The sequence below is a fragment of the Penicillium psychrosexuale genome (assembly GCF_028828465.1).
Source record: "Penicillium psychrosexuale strain IBT 29551 chromosome Unknown utg000006l, whole genome shotgun sequence".
In the NCBI taxonomy this organism is placed as follows: domain Eukaryota; kingdom Fungi; phylum Ascomycota; class Eurotiomycetes; order Eurotiales; family Aspergillaceae; genus Penicillium; species Penicillium psychrosexuale.
Genome location: NW_026643191.1, coordinates 431,922 through 438,841, shown reverse-complemented (window position 1 = coordinate 438,841; position 6,920 = coordinate 431,922).

Here is a 6,920-nt window from a genome sequence, read left to right as displayed (position 1 = left end):
ATTAGCTAATAAGGCTCCGATAAGGTTAGGATAGCGGCTAATTATATCTATAATAACGTTCTCCGACCCTTTTCGGTAACAGATAGCCAGCCGATATTACTTAGATATCGGCAAAGCCCAGCATAGGCCGAAGATTTCGGCCCACAGCCCAACCCCCATAGGCTATGGGCCTAGGGGAGCTGGGCCCAGCCCAGCCCATAGCCCAGTGGGCTAAGCCTATAAGCCCACTGGTAGCCCATTTAGGCCTATTTTTATATAAATAATAGGTCTTGGCGTATATAAGGGGGATTATATAAGATTATTAAATTACAGTTTTTTATCGCTTATTTTAGTCTGGTCATTCTAATAAAAAACATACTATTAGAGTATGGCAGAACTAGGCACAATGCTTTGTAATACACTCTTAAGGGGTCAAATACGTAGTATTTAAACAGATAAACAGCTAGGCAGTCAAGTGTCAGGTCAAAGATAAGATTAAAGTATATATCATAGGATGAAATAGTCAATTTATCTAACTACCATTCAGTACAATTTAGGGCTTTCTTATAGTAATCAAATATCGCGGATAACTTAGTAAATCAAAGATTAGATGATTTATAACTTTTCTTTAGATAAATCATGATTTCTCTTTAGATAAATCATGACTTTCTTTAGATATAATAAAGCAAGATAGGATATAACAAAGTAAGTAATTAATGATATTATCAATTATATTATTAAAACAGGAATATATATATTCTAATATACCCCTTCAGATTTTAACCTTAGTTAAAAACTATAAATATAGGATAAAATAGGAAAGAATAGATTAAATATTATCGAATTTAGTTACCTAATTAGGTAATTATCTTAAATTTAGCTAAGTTAAGAATTTAAGGTATTTTTACGATAAAAGGTATTTTATTAATCTATCGGTAATCATAGTATTTATTAGAATCTATTAGAGATATATATCTCTATTTCTTACCTTTTCTTATAACTAATATTTATTAATATCTATATAATATAGTTTTATCTAATATAGTAAGTTAGATTTTATTATTAGATTAATTGTTTACTTATTATTATATAATAGTATTAGATTGTATTAGGTATTGAATTTAATTAAATTAAGTAGTCTTTTTATCTAAAGAAGGTATTTAGCTACTTTAGATAGTATAACTAATTTAGCTTCTATTATTAATATTATAATAACTCACTATTTTCTTACTAACTAATTAATTAGACTACTAAATAGGGTAAAAATAAAGCTTTATAAGCTTTTTTATCTAATATTATTAGTAAAGCTTATATCTAAAGCTACTCGAAAGATATATTATAGATTATATAATCTATTAAATTTAATAGAATAATATCTTATCTTATAAAGGTATAAGATTATTTACTCTATAGCGATTATATAACTTCTTTCTAGCTTTATTAGCTATTAAGAAAGTATCTAATATATAAAAGTAATATTAGGTTATATTATAATTGTAGTAAAACCAATTAATCCTACTAATAATTAGTAGTACTAGATTAGCTGTAGATAAGCTTTATAATTAGATAATATATAAGTAAGATTTTTACTAGGAAGTAGTATCTTTAGTAGCTTCCTATTAGTTAGATAGAATTGGTAGGAGATCTTCTTAATATATATATCTTAGTTTAACTAGATTTTCTGTTTTATCTAGTCTCTAATTATATATATACCGATAAATTAGGTTAATTTACTATAGTCTTTTATCTTAAAGCTTTAATAAAGATAATTTCTAATAAATTTAGTATATTTTTAGTATTTTAGAAGGTATATACTAAGAAGATTATTAATAAAGATTATTAATATAACCTTTCTATCTAAAAAAAGGTATAGGTCTTTAGGAATAGGATAAAAGCCTATTTTAATAAGCTTTAATTTAATCGTTTCTTCCTATAAATATAGTAAGATTTATAAGCTATAAAGAGCTTAGTTTAGTTATAAAATATACCCTTATTAGTAGTAACCTAGTAGAAACTAGTAGTATAAATAGGGTAAAAGGGAACTATTAAGAAATGTATTTACTATATCTATTTAGAAGGTTTCTAGATTAAATATAGCTACTATTACTAGTAATATATATAGGGTATATATTACTAGGATTATAGCCCTAATATCTTCTTTATCTTTAATAATCTAAAGGTTACTATAAATATAAATATAAGCTTTAAACTATATTAAAAAGCCGTTTTTATCTAATTTATATTTAAATACCTATTAGATTAGAAGAATTTAATACCTAAGGCAGGTATTCTAAGATATATCTCTACATTTATCTAAATATAGTTATATTATATAATCAGTTTTCTTAGGTATCTAAGTATTTATCTTATTTAGCTTATTATATTTAACTTATATTATATAGTACTATTTAGTTTTATAGGTATAAACTTATACTTCTAACTAGTTATCTAGTTCTTTTAATAAACTATTAACCGGTATCTTCTTTAGTTAAGAGAGTAATACTATTAAAAATATATATAAATAGCTTAGAATTAGATTTATCCGATATTTCTTATTAGGTGATTCTTCGTTATTATCGTTTAGTAAGAATGGTCGTTTTAAAGATATATAATCATCTCTATTAAAGTTAGAATTGTTAATAAATACCATTAGACCATTATTATATAGTTAATTGTCAATGCTTTCTAATGGTATAATAGGCTGATCTCTAAGGATTTCGTCTAGTTCGCTCTTATCTAGTATTGCTAGCTGATTACCAAGGATTTCGTCTGGTTCTACTTCTTCTACCTTAGGCTATTCGGATGCCTTAGTTATTAATTAATCTTCTACTTATTCATCGTATATTTTATCTGGTATGTCGATTTCTTTAGCAACCTTAATTTTATCAATCAGTTGGTCGAATTCAGACTAAATTAGTGTTGAGATCACTTCATTGGTCTCATTTACCACCGGAACATTGTTCTCCCGTTCCAGGGTATAGAGGTATTCAAATACAAATCAGACGAAAACGGCTTTTTAACACGGTTTAAAGCTCGCATTTGTGTTCGTGGCGACCTTCAGATCATTGAAGATAAAGAAGACGTTAGGGCTACAACCCTAGCAACGCGTACCCTGCGTACATTGCTAGCAATAGCAGCTGCATTTGATCTGGAAACCTTCCAAATGGACGCGGTGAATGCATTTCTCAACAGTTCCCTTTCACCCCATCTATACTGCCAGTTTCCACCGGGTTACCGCCGACGAGGGTATGTTTTACGACTAAACCAAGCTCTTTACAGCTTACAAATCTCGCCACGTTTATGGGAAGAAACGATCAAATTGAAGCTTATTGAGATAGGCTTTCATCCCATTCCTGAAGACCCATGCCTTTTCTCAGACGGAAAGGTCATATTGATGATCTTTGTTGACGATCTTCTTGGTATACACCTTCCAAAATACCAAAAATCACGTGCACGTATAATCTTCCTGGATTAGGGTGTCCAAATACACCATATATTAGACGTATCATATCCGATAAGATAGCCGATCTATATATATACGCTCATTTTAAATAAGTATAGTATTAATAGGATTCGAACGTACACCTTACAACCATAAATCTTGATATTTAACAAAGATAGGATCATCGGCATATAAACCAGGGGTGTTACTATTCGGCTAACCAGCGCTTATTAGGGGGATATCTAGTTCAGCTGCTTATTAGGGAGCCTATTCTAGATATAAACGGTAGTATTAACTGCCTTAGGCCATAAATATATAGGTAAATTAGTATTAATAAGTATAGTACGCGCTATAATTGAGATTAAAGTACCTAACCTCTCGGTATAGCCATTTTACTTAGGTTAATAAGGTAGGGTTATATAAACTTTAATTCCTTTTTCTTTATATTTAGCGAGGAATAGGAGTAAATTCCTATCTCTATTATAATATAAAACCTTTAGTCTAATATCGAATTAGGTATTAATAAGAGTAAATTTCATCTAAACTATATCTATTACCTAATCTTTACGACTAAGATTAGACGAAATCTAGTATTTAGTTATAGGATCGATTAGATAAGAGATATATCTATAGTGATTATATACTTCTATTATATAGATTAAGTCCTAATAGACTACTTTAAATAGGTTTTCTCCTATTATAATTAGTTAATAGGATATCTATCTTTTTACCTTAGAAATTAGGTATATTTTATATAAAGAAAGGGTTAAATTCTTATTAATTTTAATATTTTTAGCTACTTTTTCGAGATAGTTAAGTACTTATATATTAGGATAGCCTAAATAGGTATACTAGAGATTATATAACCTACTTACTAGGTAAGGATTAGCTAACTATATTATATATAAGATATTAAGTATAGTTATATAGTTAATAAAATTAGATAAATTAATTATATTAATCTAATTATCGATTTTTAATAGGTAATTAAGGGAATCTTAGTACTATTAGATAAAAATTAGGTTAGAATCCTTCTTAACCTTATAAATAAGGCTTCCTTTATCGTTTTTAAGGTAGCTTTTTCGTCTATTATACTATATACCTACTTTCTCTACTAAACCGGCTAATATTAAGTTAAGATAAAAACCTAGGGAATATACTATATTTATTAATTTAAATATAGTTTAATTAAGTGACTTAGTAGGTTCTACTAAAACGGTCCTAAAACTATTAATTTTTGTGATTATATCTCTAATAGAAATATAGGATAAATTTAGTATATAATTGATAAACTTACTTATATTATTATATAGATAGATATTAGATCCTATATCGAATACCTAGAGATTATATAAGAGATTATTATATAATATCTATATTATTTATATAGTAGTATAGCCACTAAATTGTATTATTATTATTATTATTTTATTATTCTTTTTATTATCTAAAGTATACTTTTTTAGGGTATTTTAATATATATGATTAAAGCCTTTATATTAATAGGCTTTTTCGAACCATTCTTCTATATTAGGTAATACTTTCTAATCATTTAGTCTCTTCTTAGGATTAATATAGCGGTAGTTATTAAATATATGGTTTCTTTACTTTAGGTCTTCTTAGTAAGGGTATTAGAGATTATATATTAGTTTCGTCTAATCTTTCTACTAGTTTTTACTACTTTAGTCTTTACCGCTTTAGTCTTTACTACTTTATTTATTACCTTAGAAAGTAGTATATATAACCTTTATTACAATCTTTAGCGGGTTTAGATAAATAGAATTGTGGTATTTTTTAATTAGCGAATAGAAATCAGGTAATATTCTACCTAATTCTTTAAGTATTATAAAATGATTAGTCTAATACTTAGTAAAATATGGGGATAATGATCCTATAGCTTTAAGAAAGTCGTATAAAGTATATAATCCTATAGCTTCGGCGATTTCTGTTTAGGATACTTCTATATAGATATTCTCCTAATTTATAAGCTACTTCTCGATCGATCGATCACGTGATAGTCCTTACTATAAAGCATGCCATTGGTATATCACGTGACGTTTTCGTAATTCGTTTATTAGTGCGAAGATGTTATATAGCGTAGATAAAGTATCTCGACTAGCTATGGCGTTGCTAATTAGTCGTCTGTTATTGATTGAGATTGATCTAATAATGGTATGGAATAGGGCTCGAGCCCTATTATCAATCGTCTTAAATCGTTTATAATCAATCTCGTATTCTTTGTTACGATCGCTATGTTTGTTTGCTTATTTGTTATTGGCATTATTGCAAAGCAGTCAGCGGCTAGCTATATTAACTAGCTGTCTCCCACTTTGTAACTTGCTTCTTCTTTCTCCCTTATCTTAGTTATTTTGAATTGATGCACTCTTTATCTTTGCAAGACCTGGCTCGTCATATAATAACTAAGATCCTTGCTACGCAGTCCTGTGGCAAGTAGTGGCAAGCTTTCGTATACCGTACAGAAGTCTCATTATGAGTACATTCTCAGTCGAAGCATCTTTTCTCTTTTAGACAGTCCAGTGACGCAGTAGACCTTAGGTTACGAGCTAGAGACTAGACTGCTCCGGGACAATTAAGTAAGCTGTGCGCGAGAGACTTTTTCGGACCCTCCTACCCAGAACCCCGACTTTTTTCTTTTTCTTGATGAAACTGAATTCTTAATCTTGAATCCACCTTTTTTTCTTCTTTCCACCATACCTAGGCCAAAGGTTCTAGTGCAATTTTTCAACCTCGCTCCCTTCCCTCGATCCTCGTCAAAATAGATCCTCAATAACAACTTCACGCCGAACTTCGTACAGAACTTGGCGCAGAATTCACCGCCACAATCGAGACACTTCGCGGCAAAATCCGAGATCTTTAACAGATACTTCAACAAGCACAGTTTCAACAACCACCTATCCCCTAAGCAAGACGTCCAAAGTCTTCGCTTCCAGACCCAGAGAAGTTTACCGGTCAGTCAGTTAAATACAATACATGGGATACCGCTATTCGTACTAAGCTCGATATCGCATGTGATTCCGGTATACACGATTTCAATACAATTCTCGATCAACTCCGTCGCGTTTACGATAATCCCAATAAGACTCAAGAAGCCAAAGATCGTCTCCTTTCGATCAAGTAGGATACCGATTCGATCTCCGCTTTCTATAAAGGCCTTAATAATTTACTCCGCAGCCGCCTTTCTTAACAACTGAATCTTCCACGTACTTACCCGGAATTTATCAAAATTGTCCAATAACTCGCCGGATATTCTTTCTCGTCCACTCATTCTTCAAACGTAACAAATTCTTCGCATACGAATTCTAACAACAACAATAACGGCGACCGTATGGACCTTGCTGTCGGTTCAATCAACCCAGACCTAGCTGCTCTCGAAGCTAGTAACAAAGATGATTTTGATTACAACGCTGCTATTGCTAGTCTAGCATCTAGGGACTAGATGGAATTTCGCGCGGGGGATATGTTACGATCGCTATGTTTG